The sequence below is a fragment of the Macrotis lagotis genome, chromosome 1 (assembly GCF_037893015.1).
Source record: "Macrotis lagotis isolate mMagLag1 chromosome 1, bilby.v1.9.chrom.fasta, whole genome shotgun sequence".
In the NCBI taxonomy this organism is placed as follows: Eukaryota; Metazoa; Chordata; class Mammalia; order Peramelemorphia; family Peramelidae; genus Macrotis; species Macrotis lagotis.
The window spans coordinates 94,257,580-94,274,692 of NC_133658.1; the positions used below are offsets into that span (position 1 = coordinate 94,257,580).

At 39.9% G+C, this 17,113-nt stretch overlaps 1 protein-coding gene across 2 annotated transcripts in view; it reads right to left on the reverse strand.

Annotated features, from left to right (window-relative positions):
- THADA (THADA armadillo repeat containing) overlaps window positions 1–6,076 on the reverse strand; it is a 433,450-nt gene extending 427,374 nt beyond the window's left edge. Inside the window, exon 1 of one of the 2 annotated variants that reach the window (XM_074204775.1) lies at window positions 5,961–6,074. The gene's annotated coding sequence lies outside the window, so the exon portion shown is untranslated. Of the gene's footprint in view, window positions 1–5,960 lie in introns of both variants that reach the window. The other variant, XM_074204781.1, reaches the window with a different exon arrangement.
- Window positions 6,077–17,113: the final 11,037 nt, after the last annotated feature.

The window sequence follows — 17,113 nt, forward strand, 5'->3', positions numbered from 1 at the left end:
AACCCAACTTGAACACAATATTACCAATGAGATCTGAGGCGAGCAGAGTACAGCAGCACTATCACCTCCTTATTCCTGGAAACTCTACTTCCCGATGCAACCCAACATTGTAGTTGCCTTTTTAGCTGCCACAGCACAACACTGGTTCATACTGGGCTGGTCATCCACTAGAAACCCCAGATCTTTGTCTAGCCATATCTCCCCTTATATTTCACTTGTGACATTGAATTTGTTTTAACCCAAGTTTAAGACTTTACATATACTTCTACTGAATTTCATATGATGAGATTCAGGCCCAGGTTGGAGCCTAGCAGAACCCTTTTGGCTCCTTTGATAGCTCCTGATAGCTCCTCAGGTGATAACCATCCCTTCTAGTATTGGGTCATCCAAAAATTAGATGAGTTTTTCATCTGTGTCCTTATCCAAAGGGATGATAAAAGTGTTATGCAGCACAGAACCAAGCAGAGACCCCTGGGGTTCTCCACTGGAGGTCTCCCACCATATCAACATCAATCCAGTAATAACCACATCTGGACTTCAGCCATTCAACAATTTGTCTCCTCTACCACATTTTTAAACATTTTATCCAAAGCTTTACTAAAGTCTTAGTAAATTAAATCTACAACATTACCCTCACCTACTAATGTATTAATCCAGACAAAAAAAAAAAGGAAAGGAGCTTGGTTTGACATGACCAGCTCATGATGAAACTATCTCTGGCACTTTTGAATCATCACTCTTTCAAGATGTCCAACAACTTTCTCTTTAATGATAAGAATTTTTTCAGGAACATTAGTCAAATTCAATGACTCTTCTCTCTTCCCTTTTTTTGAAAATCAGGACATTTGTCCTCCAGGTCCATGGTTCCTTTCTCTTTTTCCATGATCTTTCAAATATCACTGAGAGTCACCCAGCATTCACTTATGACAGTTCTTTTAGGCCTCAAGGGTATGGTCCATCAGAGTCAAGTGATTCAAAATCATAAGGAGCAATTAGTTGTTTTCTCTCTCCTTATTTATGTTTGTTATGTGGACTATCAACTGCTTATTAGTCATTTTTTTCAATCTCCAGTATGAAGAGAAAACTAAAAGTAAGCTGTGGTCAGTCACCATTGATCCGTTCACACTAAACAAGTCTTAGTTCCTTCTCTGAATCTACTTTTTCTCCAAAAGAGCTTAAAAATATAAAAAATAAAGTTTTGGCCATCCTTAGGGTGGCTCCCCAGCCTCTGCTCATTCTGAACATTATCATTCCTGATGCTATGTATATAGATAAGAAAATGATGTGCTCTTGTAGTCATCCTCTGTTACCTGTCCTCACTTCAATCTTGTAACAGGCCAGACCTGACTCATGATGCTAGACCAGTAAGTTAATAAAGGGTAGTTAAGTGGTCCTGGAAGTAAATGGAGATTCAGCAAGGATATGGCATTAACTCAATGGGACTTAGGAAGTGACTTGCCATGGCCTCACTTCTTTTGTATTCAACCCCCTCAGCAGAAGAAGTCTCTGTCTACATTCCAAAGTTTTAGGTGTTTGAGCCAATTAAATCTTGAGAGCTGTTTCAATATTTTTTAAGAAGAACTAAGCTAGTCTACGTAGAGTAGAGGCTTAGGATAATATTCCTGCCATATATACTTATTTTTAAAATCTAAGTTGCATGTTATTATTGTTCAGTCATTTCGGTCATGTCCAATTGTTCATGACTCCATATTTGGAGTTTTCCTATCAAAGATCTTGGAGTGCTTTGCTATTTGCTCCTCCAGCTCATTTTACAGATGAGGAAACTGAGGCAAACAGGGTTAAGTGACTTGTGCAGGATCACACAGCTAGTATGTCTCCAAGGTCATCCTGAAATCAGGAAGATGAATCTTTCTGACTCCAGGTCCAGAACTCTGGTCCAGCTCTGCCTAGCTGCCCTCTAAGTTGCATATGTGGCCTGAATATTAAAGATCAAATAAAAAGAAAGTCAAAAGAGAACCAGATTGTTTATTTTTCATAGCTGTAGCCAGAGGTAATTTTCTAACCAAACAAAGAATAGGGGCAATTCTAAAAGATAAAATGGACAACTTCAATCACATGAAATACAAAAGCTTTACCATGAACAAATTAATGAAACTAAAAAAAAGGGGCACTAACAACTGGGGGGGGGGACTTTAGATAAAATATCTCTGATAAGAGCCTAAAATCCAAGATACATTTGCAACTAACATAACTACATAAGGCCAAAAGTCATTCCCCAATAAATAAGGGGTCAAAAAAAAAAAAAGAAATGAACAATACTCAAAAATAACTACAAATATTAAGAATCAAATGAAAGAATGTTCCAAACTACTTATAATAAGAGAGATGCAAGTTCCCCAAACTTCTGGGGTTTCATCTAACACTCAACAAATTGGCAAAATAGAGAACTATGTTAGGACTATGGAAAGATAGGTACACTCATGCGCAGTTAGTCAAGCAAAGAATTGATTAAACATTACAGAAAGCAATTTGGAATTTGCAAAGAAAATGAATAAAATGTTTGACTCAAAGATTTCCTTACTAGGCATATATCCCAAGACACAGGGGAATATGAAATACAGACAAAGAAGGAAAGAATCCTTCCACATTAAAATATTTATGGAAACAATTTTTGTCATAGCAAAGAACTAACATATAAGCCCATTAATAGAAGAATGGCTGAACAAGTTGTGACATAGTAAGATAGTGGAAAATTACTGTATTCAAAGAAACAACGAATATGATAGATACAGAGATGCATGAGAAAACTCATATGCAAATATTTGCAACTGATGAAAACTGAAATAAGCAGGAGCAGGTAGACCACTCAATGAGAGTAATAAAGCAAATGAAAAGAAATCAGTGTTGTGAATTTATAATGACCCAGTTTAGAACCAAAAGGAAAAAATTAAGATACTGGGAAAATGTCTCTCTTTTTTTTAAAACAAATGGGAGACTATGGGTATAAACCATTTACATATAATATCAGACTTTTTTACTATAGTGGTTAGTTTCATTGAACTGTTTTTCTTTCCTCTTTTTTATTCTTTGTTATAAGGGATGGCTCTCTAGGAGAATAAAGGAAATGTAGATAAATATGTGTGTTTATTTTTATTACAATAAGATTATACTATATTGATATATATATATATATATACACATATATATATCAACATTTTTTAACTTAATTCCCTGTGCTTACACACCAGTCTTTTCAAACAAATCTCATTTTTTCTCTTCATTGCAACTATTTCCCTTTGTGTCTTCAAAATTTCTTTCTTGAGATCTCCTGTCCCTCCTGGACTGAATTCTTCTATCCTCCTAACTATTCTTTATGTGACCCCTTTGATATCTGCTTTCCCAGAATCTGGAGTATGTGTCAGACATTCCCAGGTTTCCCTCACAAGTACATTTCTTAACACACAAAACTATCCCCAGTCACCTGTTGGGTGGCTCAGGGAATACAGTGTTGAACTTGGAGTCAAGAAGATAGAAGCTCTAATCTAGCCTTAAACATTACTAGTTGTGTGACCTTGAGCAAGTCATTTAACCTCCAGTTTCCTAGAGAAGGAAATGGCAAACGCCTCCATAATCACTGCCAAGAAAATCCCAAATGGGCCCCTGAAGAGTCAGGCACAACAAAAACAATTGACATCCCTGAAATTTTATAGGCCAAAGAGTCCTCTGTCCCCCCATCACTCTACTATGTGAGTAGACTGCTCTTTGAATGAAAGCTCCATTAAGGCAGGGCTTGCCTTTGGCCTTCCTTGCTAGCCCCCGGACTTCATTAGCTGACACTTATCAGTCAAGCAAGGAGAAGATATTTAGTAAATGCTCATTGACAATGTTTTCATATTTCAGTTTCCTAACTTTTGTTCATTCACACATCCAATGTTCATTCACATATCCAATCTGTATTGGCCATCATCCTGTTACAAGCTTTCAGCCTTTGATGATGGTGATGTTTGTCCTTCATTTTTGGACAAGGCCATGACATTGGGGAGAAGCCATGACAAGCACTTTAGTGATGGGGTGTTGTGCTAAGTCACCAGTCTCACTTTCTTTTTGCCAGAACCATTAGGGTCCAATGGCCAGGTATGAATCAGGACGATTGGAACTGGCCCTGGATGAGAAACAATCAGGGTTAAGTGACTTGCCCAAGGTCACACAACTAGTGAGGTGTCAAGTGTCTGAGGCCAGATTCAAAATCCCCTCCTCCTGACTCCAAGGTCAGTGTTCTATCTACTACACCACCTTGCTACTCTTTCAGTCCTTATCACCTGGTTTACTGCAATGGCCTCCTAACTGGCCCTCCAATGGGATTTCCCTGAAGCACGCTCAGTTGTCTCACCTTTCAAGTAACTCCTTCAAATTGCTTAAGGGATCTAAAACTTCTGTTGCTCCAGCAAATATCCAAGATATAGAACAAAATTTTGGACAGCTTACAAATCCTCCAGTTTCAACAAGCACTTACAAATACTGATGAAAAGGCAAAATATGGAATCTTTGTTAAAAAAAAAAAAAGATATTTGGGGTGGCTAGGTGGCAATAGAGCACTGGCCCTGGAGTCAGGAGTACTTGAGTTCAAATCCAGCCTCACACACTTAATAATTACCTAGCCATATGGCCTTGGGCAAGCCATTTCACCCCATTTGCCTTGAAAAAAACCTAAAAAAAAAGATATTCACAGCAGCCCTGTTTGTGGTGGTAAAGAATTGGAAATCAAGTAAATGTACTTCAATTGGGGAATGGCTTAGCAAACTGTGGTATATGTATGTCATGGAACACTATTGTTCTATTAGAAACCAGGAGGGATGGGAATTCAGGGAAGCCTGGAGGGATTTGCATCAACTGATACAGAACCAGAAAAACATTATACAGCCTAACAGCAACATGGGGGTGATGATCAACCTTGATGGACTCACTTATTCCATCAGTGCAACAATTACGGGGAAATTTGGAACTGTCTGCAATGAAGAATACCATCGGTGTCCAGAGAAAGAACTGTGGAGTTTGAACAAAGACCAAGAACTATTACCTTGAATTTACGGAAAAAAAACTGATAGCTTAATGTCTGATCTTGCTATCTCTTATACTTTATGTTTCTTCCTTAAGGATATGATTTCTCTCTCATCACACTCAATTTGGATCAATGTATCCCATGGAAACAATGTCAAGACTGGCAAATTGCCTTCTGTGGGGGTGGGGGGAGGGAAGTAAAATTGGGGGAAAATTGTAAAACTCAAAAAATAAATAAAATCTTTTTTTAAAAAAGAGCATTATCTAGGATGGGAGACAATATGAAAATAATTTGGTAAATATACACATGGGATAAATGAAGGTCATCTCTGAGAGGAGCAGGAAGATAAAGATTGAGCTGAAGGAAGCCAGGAAATGAGTGGGGAGGCTGCAGGTACGAGGGAGGGGCAGACAGGGCAGAGGCAGATGTGGCCTTGTGCAAGGGGTCGATTAATAAAGGCTTTCAAGCGAAGTGAAGGCTTTAGAGGGCAGACGGGGCTGGGGGCCATGAGCTACAGGGAGCTCAGCCCTCATAGTCCTGTTTTGCCTCAGTTTCCTCAACTAAGGAGAAGGAAATGGCAAACCACTCCACCATCTCTGCAAATTAAGTCCCAAATGAAATAAAAACCATTTCCCCCAACAGTTTATAACTATTGCTCTGGATGCCTAAGTGTGGGATGAAGTCCCGCCAAGGGGGGGGGAATCGAAGGCCTGGTAGTCACGTGACTCGGAAACACGTGTCTGGGAGGGAGGTAAACAAGGAAGCGTTTCCCAGGAGACCAGCGGGCCCGGAAGTCACGTGCCCACCCCGTTCTCGCGATACCTAGAGACGGGATTTGGCGAGCACGCTTCACGCCGCAAACCCGAGATAGGCGGCGGCGGAGGAGCTCCGCGGCGGGGCGGGAAGGCGGCGAGGGGGCTAGCGCCCAGCGGCAGCGTACCTCGGAGTCCTGGACGTCCCTGCGGAGAGGCGCGCCTGCCTCAGCGGGGCCCGCGGGCTTGCCACCCAGCCTGGAGGGGTCTCGAGCCGATCCCGGCGCGCCCGGAGGAGTCAGGCCGGCAGGCACGGGGAGGAGGGAGGTGGGTTTGCCGCTCGGGCAGACGGACGGCGGGAGCAGCCAATCAGGAGTTAGGAGCGGCCTGACGTCACCGGGAGGCGGGTCCTCCAGGGGTGGGGCCGCGTGCTCCGCGAGGCGACGAATTGGAGCCGCAGCCACGCCCTCCCAGGCCCCGCCCCCTCTCTGTGCTCTGGAATCTTGAACCCAGAGCTCCCGACCCAGGCCTCCCGGTATCCACTTACTCATGCTTGTCCTGCTCTGCTTAACCCATCTAAGAAACTTTTAAATCATTGCAAAGCGCTTAACGCAAATTCTAATATTGATGCCAATATTGATTATCACCATTTTTATTATTATACCTAGTCAGCAAGCTCCTGAAGTGCCAGCCTATTACTATGCCCCATCCAAGAGAGGAAAAACCAAACATGAGGCCTCCCTTCCCTAGAGGAGTTGACATTCTGAAGGGTGGGGACAGCATATTTCTTAGCTTGTGTTCCAAAAGCCGAAATACTTAAGTTTGGGGGAATTTTATTTTTTGACTTTTCAAGGCAATAGGGTTGAGTGACTTGCCCAAGGTCACACAGCTAGGTAATTATTAAACATTTCCTTCCACTGCCACGATACTTATAAAGTTTTAAACGGCACTAAACTTTTGGGATACCCTATACAAAATAAATTTAAGGAAAGGGGAGCAGGGAGAGAACAACTAAAGGACGCAGACCTTGGATAAGCTTAGTAAGGCCTTAGTAAGGTCAGGGAAGTTTATCACAGACTTATTGTTTCAAAGAAACAATTTAAAGAATGTTAAAATGAAAAGTTAACTTGTGAACCTACCCATTATTCACTATGTTCTGTCAGGGCAATGGACACAATAAGTTGTATTTTACCCTAAGGACTATTGATAATAACACCTTGAAAGCAGAGGAGTGGTAAATACTAATAAATTTTTTTTTTTTGCCAAATTTTTGGGCATATATAATATGTGTGTGTATGGGGCCTTTTTTTTAATATTAAGATTAATTTGGTAAGGAAAATTGGTTCAGTGCAGTTAGGAAGACCTTATAGTATTTCTTTTTTATAACTAGAATTAGATAAGTAATTTTTGTTTGACTTCTTGCTGACCACTAACTTTGGGTTTGGGAATTCATCTTGTTTTGAAGGTCTGTATTCTTTTATTCAAAGATGGCTGGCTTTTCATCACCTTTAGTCTTACTCTCCACAGTCTGGTCCCTACTTAACTCTCCAATCATACCCCTTTTTTGTTCCTTTGCATAAACTAGTCAGTCCACAAGCATTAAGCACCTACTATGTGCCAATAAATTCTGAAAATATAAACAGTCCTTTTCCTCAAGGAGTTTATGTTTTATTGAGGGGGAAAAAAAAACATGCACACACAGACATCAGGCCTAAAATATGTATACAATAAACACACAAGGTAATAAGGGAAGGGAGATCTGGGGTGGAGAGAGGGTGTGGTACTTGAGAGATTTTGAAAAAAGGGATTCTAAGAGACTGGATACACTCTAGAACATGAGGCCAGCCTGAGACTGAGAATGTTGTGTTTGAGGGACAACAAAAGTCTAGTTGGAATGAAGAGCCAGACAATGTAAAAGTGCCTTAAATTCCAAGCATCCAAATTTGTATTTTTCTCCTAGATGCAGTAGGAAACCAGTGGATCTTCTTAAGCAAGAGAGTAGCTTAGTTCTGTGCTTGAGGAATATTACTTTGCCCCAACAAACTGTCATATATCCTATTTTCCTAAAATATTCAACGGTTTCTTCTACACTTATTCATTCTGCTTACTTTCAACATCTCTGCCTTTCTAAGGCTTATCCTTCAAGGCTTATGGTCAAATGTTACTTCTTTCATGAGCTCTCCCTAATGTCCAACCTCCAACCCTGCCCCCCAACCCCTAGAGAATATTTTTTTGCATTGAAGGATGAATTTGATTTAATGGTCAGCTTTAGAGAGATGCATTCTAGTCAGAAATTTAGGCATGAGAGAATGAAAAACTTTGTAGCCCATTTGTTAGTCTCCACAAACCTATCTCTCCAAAATCAAATCAACCCGAAACATCTCAGTCCCCAGGCCCTTGGGGCTCCTCCCTAGCTGTGACTGGAGAGGAAGGAGGGTGGATATCAGAGAGCTCCTCCCAAATCCTGAATTGAAGGAGGAGGCCAAAGGCAGACACTTCATCCTTTCCCAGCAGGACTTCATTATGCTTTCCTCCTCACTCCCTTTTCAGTTTTTTGTGTGTTATCTTTCTTCATTAGACCAGAGGGTAAGCTCCTCGAGGACAGGAACTGTCCTTTGCCTTTCTTTGCATCCTCATCACATTGTCCTCCATGTAATAGCCACTTATTAAATTGTTTATTGGCTAGGGACCTTTTGCACCTTACCAGTTTTCCCTCATTGTAGCTTAAGCTAAGTAGATTACCATTTAATTGGGGGAAGAGCAGGCTGTAGAAAGAAATGGGGGGGGGGGGGGGATGAGGGGAAAATTCCCAGTAAGACCCTCACAGGGTTAATATTCCTAGGGAAGTCATCTCGGGGTTAAGAGTTATTAAGAAAAACAAACTATTATTATTGGGCTATTCCTAGAAGGAGATTGCATTCGAAAAGAGAAGCTCATGAGCCACCTGCTTTATGATAAGACTATTAACCATAAACATTACTTCATTAAGATGGTGATGAAGGTCCCAGGTTACCTCACCAACTGGTAGGGAAAATATTATGAAAACATTTCATTCTTTTCTTTGTGTTGGTTGCTGGGGTAGGTTTTCCACAAATAAGATTGTGCCTCCGGAGACCCAGCCAATGGGTTAAATGAGAAAGTGGTGAGGGAGGGGGACCTGTGTTAGAACCTATATAATCTTACTTGACTGTCCTTTGGGTGCATTTCTTTGATCCTGATTCTGCCCTTCTCTGGAGAAAAGCAAATAAAAAACTTTCTTTGGCTCAGACTGGTCTCTGAATTTTTTCTTTAGCGTATTTCTATTACACCCGGGGGGAAACAAGCTGTAGTAAGGATTTGGGGGTGTGTGGGTATGGATTTTATAATTCTGTTATTTCCCCCAGTAGAAAATAATCTCCTGGAGAGCAAGAACTCTCTTGGGATGCTTTTGTATGTTTTCATATGCAGTACCTTGGTTGGTTCTTCTCTTTCATTAAAGACCAGAACAACATTACTGTATAACGTAGTGTAGCTGACTGACTGATCAGACCAACATGAGCTGGCAGTGCTCCACCACAGGTGGGACATAGATGGTCCAGGTGAAAACCTGAGTGGTTATTTGAGCTGCCTCCATCCTGCCTTGCTCATAGAGCACAGCACCCTCACTGATGAAGGCACACCATGTTGGGTAGTCCTGTCCCCATGTCTTCCATTCTAAAGTTCTCAGAGACTTTCAGGGTACCCGGTGTCACTTGTTCTGACCCCGTTGTGAGGGCTTGCCTTGGGTGAGTCCTCCATAGAATCATCTGTTTAATCAGTTTGGCAAAACCATCACAGATGCACTCGCTGTGGTAAAATTCAAATGCTTGACAATTTACTTCAAGAAAGAAACTGTACCTCGTATCACCTGCCAGCTGATCTTCAGAATCTTCCTAAGAATTTAAATCTAATATATAGTATTTTGTAGGCACTTAACTTGTTTAATGAATGTGTTCTGTACCTTGTGATCCCAAAGCACAGTTTTTTGTGGCATCCTGTGTTTTGGGATCACTGAAATACTAATTTCCACAATGTGATTCATTAATTCAATCTGCAGGTATGAAATGCCAACAGACATGCAATCCAATCCTGTCTTCCCTTCAATTCTGGATTTTTCTGTATCACCTGTCCAAGATTTACACCCTAATGTACAAGCTGTTTATTCAGCTACACAGTGCAGCCAGCCACTGTGGCCTTCTGGCTGTTCTATTTTTTTCTTTTTTCTTTAGGTTTTTGCAGGGCAAACGGGGTTAAGTGGCTTGCCCAAGGCCACACAGCTAGTAATTATTAAGTGTCAGTTCACACAGCTAGGTAATTAAGCGTCTGATGTCACATTTGAACTCAGGTCCTCCTGACTTCAAGTCTAATACTCTACTGCACCAGCTAGCTGCCCCTGGCTGTTTCTACACTAGACATTCCATCTCCTCTGTCCAGGCCTTTGTACTAACTGTCCTGTGCACCTCACCTCTGAATCATAGAATACTTGTTTCCTTCAAAATTCAGTTGGAGTACAGTCTTCTACATAAGGCCTTTACTGATCCTCTGAGCAGCAGCTCTCCATGCATTTATTTTTGTGTATAAAGTTATAATGTAAGCTTCTTAAGGGCAGGGATAATTTCATTTTTGTCTTTGTACCCAGAGTCTGGCCCAAGAGTAGACGCTAAACAAATGCTTGTTGATTAAATTTCCTGGTTATAAGCAAGCTCAATTTTATCTACTTATTTTATTGTAAGATTCTAATTATCTCAATGAGATACTCATTTTGTTATTTTGCATCTGAACCTACAGGAAATTCAGGGTGTGGAAACTTCATTAAGTCAGAAGGGTAACTTTTCTATACCTTGTAGTCTTAAACAATTGCCTGGGACATTGAGACTGATCTGCCCAAGGTCACAAATCTAAAACGTGTCACCAGCAGTACTTGGATCTAGGTCTCTGAGTCTAAGGCTATTATATCATACCACCTTTCAAGATAGTGTCAGTTATATCAAAATGACTTTGTAATCTGATGCCTTTCTGTCAATACTATAGCCTTGTTCAGTCTTTCCAGTGCTAGTTGCTCCTTAACTCATACTCCATGATTCACAGGTAAAAGTGAATTTTCCTTGTTGGCCACTGCCACTTTCAGATTTTCCCTCTGCCCTGAAAATTCAGTAACTTATCCTCCTTTGAGGTTCATTCAATCCAAATTTAAAACCATTCAAGATTCTGGTAGCTGTTGCTCCCAGGACATCCTTCTTCAGGAAGTTTAGTTCTTTGCTTAGACTTTCTTACTACCTTCTCCTGTCTTCATGCAAGGGAGCTGCAATATACAGACTTATTTTCCCTCAATTACTCCTTATTTTCCTGTTCCTCAATGTACTCAGATCCCATTACCTACTCTTCCATTCTGCTTTAGGTAAATGTAAAGATGTTCATGCCTTTGATCTTGCCCACTAGTTCTCTACTTTCATATTATGAAATTCTGAAACTCTGTGATCTGATTATAATCTTTTTTCATGCTATCCTTTCTTCTTCCCTGTCACTCCTAACCTTATCATGACCTTCCCCTTTACCCCTGAGTTCATTACCTCTACACTGGTTATACTCTGCTCCTTTTCTCATCTCAGCGCTAAAACAAACCAGTTCTATTCTAGGTGGTGCAGGATACCGGCTCTGGAGTCAGGAAGGCCTGAGTTCAAATTGTGGCTCAAATTGTGACCCTGGAGAAACCACTTAGCCCTAATTATTTTGTATGGGGCCATCTTCAGTCATCGTGATCTTTATCTTTCCACTGCATCCATATGACTTCAGAGGAGAAGTGAGGTTGGTGAGTGATTATCATTGCACCCACTCACTAAAATCTTATTCCTTTGCATGTCATCCAAGATGTCATGGTCTTCTTCAAGAATGAAGGACAAACATCAGTCAGTATTGTCCAGTACACTTGGGTGCTTTGCATCCTTAATTCTGATAATCCCCCTACCTTGAATTACTCCCATCATGTGCTACTTTCATCTCTAAACCATGAAGACTCAATCCACTATAACTTTATGATATATAATCTCAGCTGGGTCTTCACTGCAGTTCTATTTATCTCTCCCTAATTGGTTTATTTTACCACTCACCTCAGAAGCTTTTTCATCCCTACTCAATCTTCCTTTGGCACCCCTTTACCCCACCATTTCTTAGGATCTTATCTCATATTGTGAAAAAAAAACTTTAGGTCATTCAAAGACATCTTTTCATCTCACTAAACTCAGTTTGTATTCCATTAGATCTTCTCCTTCCCCTGTGCCACATGAAGCTGTAGAGGGCTACAGCTTTCCAAGGCAAATCCCTCAATCACACACACCTTTGATCCTATGTCATCCCATCTCTTCAAGCAGATTGTCCCTTTATCATTCTCTCACTAATTTCAAATCTTTCCCTTTCTAATAAGCTGCTTCCCTGCTGCCTATAAACACATTCATGTTTCTCCCATTCTTAAAAAAAATTTTCATTTTATCTGACTGTCCCTGCTAACTATATCAATCCTTCTTTTCATGGCTAAACTTGAGAAATCATATACAAACAATGATTCCATTTCCTCTCCTCTCCTTCCAAAGCCTCTGCAATCTGGATTCTGACCTCATTCAGCTGAAACTGCTTTTTTCCATAATTACCAATGATTTCTTAATTACCAAATCTGATGACTTCCACCGCCTTGATCTCTCTTTTGCCTTAGACATTGTTGATCATTCTCTTCTACTAGATGCCTTCTTCTATGTCTTTTGTCTGTCTATAATCTCTTGATTCTCCTCCTGCCTGTCCCCTTATCATTTGCTGGAATGTCTTCTAGAATACACCCATTAACTGAGTATTTCCTATGTCTTTGTTTTATTTTCTCCTTCTATACCTGAAGATTTTAACTTGGGGTCCATAACATGTTCTTTCTTAAAATATATTTATATATATATATATATATATATATATATATATATATATATAAAATATATAACTATTTCAATAATTATCAAAAATATCCTGTGTATTTTCTGTGTTGAAAACCATTATTCTGAGAAGGGTTCATAGACTTCCCCAGGGATCTTTGACTCAAGAAAGGATTAAGAACTCCTGCTTTATACTATCTCACTTGTTAATCTCATCAGTTTACTTGGGTTCAATTATAGTTCTATGCAGATGATTCTCAGATCTATTTATCCAGTTCTAACTTCGCTCATGACTTATAGTCTGGAATCATCCACTGTGTGTCCCATAGATATTTAAAACTCAGCAAGTCCAAAACAGAATTCATTCTCTTCCCATGAAAATTGACCCCTCTTCTGAATTTTCCTATTTCTGTCAAGGGCAGGGAGGAAAACATTAGCAACCTGGCAAGAGAGGGATCAGGAAAGGCCTTTTTTACTAATTGAGCTGGGGATTTGAATGAAACTATTGTGAGAGTGGGGAGGTGAGGAAAAAATGCACTCTGACCTAAGGAAAGGAACTAAGATGAAGTGAGCAGAACCAGGAGAACATTGTGAACCTTAACAGCAATATTGTATAATGATCAACTATGACAGACTTAGTTCTTCTCAGCAGTACAATGATCAAAGACAACTCTAAAACACTTGAGATGCAAGATGTCATCCACATTCAAAGAAAAAAAACTATGAAATTTAAATTTACATCAAAATATTTTTAAAGTATATTAAGTATAAGAAATTTTTCTTTCCTTCTCATGTTTTCCCTTTTTGTTCAGATTCTTCTTTCACAATATAATATGAAAATATATTTATCATGTACATATATGTCTATCAGATTGCTTATTGTCATAGGGAAGGGAGGGAGATAGAAAAATGTGAAACTCAAACTCTTACAGAAAATGAAAGATAGTTGAAAACTATATATGTAATTGGGAAATTTAAATTTTTAAAAAAGTAGTGAGAGGAGAGGTACAGTATGTTGAATGAAGAATATAGCAAGAAAGCTAATATGATTGGATTGTGGAATAGAAGTAATGCTCATGTTGTTTTATGAATCATTAAGTCAATAATTCACCATTCAGAAGACCAAGTAGAAGCTAATGCCACAAGTTATTCAGAGGGATTGTGATTCCAGGATACCACAGGTGGAAATCAAGTCTGAGACAAGGCAGGAAGGACAATTTGGTCTCAGTCCATGTTAGATCCCTTCTGACTCTGTTTCCCCATTGTGTTCTTTGAAAATGAATGTTTCTCACCTGCTTCTTCTTAAGTATGGCTATTAAGTGACGTGGTTACAGACTGTATGATTAGTTATCAGCTGGGACACTGACCTGAAGTCTGAATTAAGGAGTTTGATCCTACTGTATATTTGTTGAGTTAGCAGATTATTTGAAGTTGTTTTTATCATGTTTCAGCTTTTTCTCTCTCTTTAGAATTTTTCAAAATTTAGAGTAAATAGCCAATGAAAGGCATGGGTGCATGTACAATGTGCCCTGGTACTTAAGTACAATATCAATGTTTGTGCAATTCCTGTATAGAAAGGGGTCCCTGACATTCTTCTGGGCCCTGAGAAATTCCTTAGAAATATAACTTTGGATAGGTGCCTTTGGGTCTGAAAATAGTCTGATAGAACCCAAGGGGTCACAGATATACCATAAAATTGTCTAAAGATTTACAAAGCACCCTTCTTAGCCTAATTATCTTGCTGTATCTGTTAAATTTCTCCCCCTTCCCCAGATGTGGCTGGAACGATAAGATAGTAAATTCCACTCCCTCAAACCTGTGGGAAGCCTGTGAATTCCTTACTCCCTCCATCTCAGAAAATATGTTCAAACATTACACAAAGACCCTGACCCTTTCTCTCCCCTATCTATACAGAACCCTATGCTTACATATGTCTATGACATGACAATATATCTAACTGTTGTCTTTGTTTCTGTATCCTGCTTGCTCTCAGTAACCCCCCCAAACCCCTATAAAAACCCTAACCCTTAAACACTCAGGTACTATATGATTTGGGAATTCTTCATTGCCAGGCAGTCCCTGGGAAATAAAGATCTCCAAACTTATCAAATTCTGGTCTCTGTCTCGCTCATTGGGTTCAACAGTACCATGTAGTATTCCCCTACATTCTAAAAAGACCACTACTATTTGAATTGGGTAACTGCCACATGATATATGCTAGATGCATTGATTCAACCACCAACTACCAAAGTCATGGAGTATTATTTTGTTATCTACACTTCACTTTATTCTTCTTCCTTTTTTTCCGATCACTGTATGTATATTGCCAACTCCTAACAGGCTGACCTCTGGACTGATAGTATAATGGAAAAATTGCATGGATGCAGAAGGTCTATGACAATTTTGTCTCCCTAGCATCCTCCCCTAGGATCTGTCTTCTGTAATCTCCAGGTCATGCATCTCCAACTAGTGGTCAGAGCCGGGTACCATCATCTGCACATTCCAGGCATCAGTGACCCGCAGATGCTGCCTCAGCCATCTTCTGAATGCTTCCTGACTCCCCAATGGTTCTGTGCTTATTTTCAATTTGAAGCAGTTCCAGAAGATATATCTTCCTCCCTGAGCTAATAGCCTCCAAATAAAAATGGGGAGATTAACCGAAGTGCTTTAATTGGACTCTGGAATATTATTCTAGCCCCTAGCTTTGTATGGTAAAAGAAATCACAGACAGAGAATTACTGTTTAGAATTACTGTAAGCCTGTTTTTATAAACTGATCCAAGCACATGAAACACCAAAGACAGAGCTCATTCTTGCACTATTATCTCTAAGGTCTTTTGCTGAGAAAATCCCACCTTGAGAACTTTGCAAGTAGAAAAGTCCCTTACCTATGAATATCTGGCTAAGATCCAAAATTTTTCTTTATAAGCAATCCCCTTCCCCTATGGTCAGTCAACTATCTTAAACCCCTTCTTAATAAAGGCTGACTGAAACAGGTTCCTATCTATGTGAGTTCTTTCTCAATTGTCTATGAACCAAGGGGTGGGGGGTCCCTAGAATCTTTCTGGGTCCCTTCCACCAAAATCTACTTTCTCTTTACCTAGAATCCTGACCTTCTTGCTCTTCCTGGCACCTCCTGTCTCTGCCTTTTGACTGACTCTGTCATACCTAGAATGCTCGTCTGCCTCTTGGCTTCCCAGCCTCCTTCAAGACTCAGCTCAAATCCTGCCTTTTAAAAGAAATCTTTCCCAGTCCCACTGGGCCCTCTGACCCCACCCCAGTTAATGCCTTTCATAATGGAGATTAATTTTGAGTTTTGTTGTATATCTCTTGTATGTACACAGTTTTTTTTTAACATATTTCCTCAAGAATGGGAACTTCTTGAGAGCATGAATTTCATTTTTGCCTTTGTTTCCATCACCCTTAGAACAGTACCTAAAGGTTGATAAGTGCTTTAAGAAATCCTAATTCATTCATTGTATGCTATGATGGGGACAACAAGTCAAATCTCTGAACTCATGGGGCTCACATTCTACAAATAAGGAAAAGTTTTTGTGTATAGGCTCCTAATGTCATTTTACTATCAAAATATTTACAAAGAGTGTAATCCGGACAACTTGCTAGGAGCTGAGCGAGATTCAAACTGACTGGTTGGGCTAGTCAGACCAAGCCCTGTCCTTTTACAGGAGTGGGGGAACATGTAGATAATAACTACCAACTCCTATGTTCTATCCTTATTTAGCTTACTCATGATCAGAGTTATTAAAAGGACCCAGGATCTGTTTGGCCTGATTTGAGCCACCTTAATTTTTCCTCCTAAGCATAAAGACCAATCCATGTTCAGGGGCTCCTTGGGTTATTTTACAATTTTGACAATATCCCTGAGAGACCTCCAGTGTGCTGTAACATGCCATGAATCTATTGAAAAGATTTCTGCTCAAAAAAATTTGCATATATCCCTGCTTTATCCTTTATTTTGTTTTATACTGGGAACTGAGTTTCTCTGTTTCAGCCAGGTTAGTGCAAAGGCCATTCTTGGACCTGATCCCAATACTAATCACAGAAGTTTTAACTTCTTTTCCTCTCTGGACAGTTTATCCCTCCTTGGGTAGCCAGGTGGCCCTCTGATCCTATGGTACAGGATCAGCTTCAGGCCTACATAGCTTACTATTCTTGAATTCAAGCAGTCTATCAGTAGTAGACCTTCCCTCAGGAGTAAAGACAAAGGTATGGATTACCAAATGTGGCTTACATCCCTTGTTTTTTTTTTTAAGAAAGATTTTATTTATTTTGAGTTGTACAATTTTCACTCCATTCTTGCTTCCCTCTCCCCACCCCCCACAGAAGGCATTCTGTTAGCCTTTATATTGGTTCCATGTTATACATTGATCTCAATTGAATGTTGTGACAGAG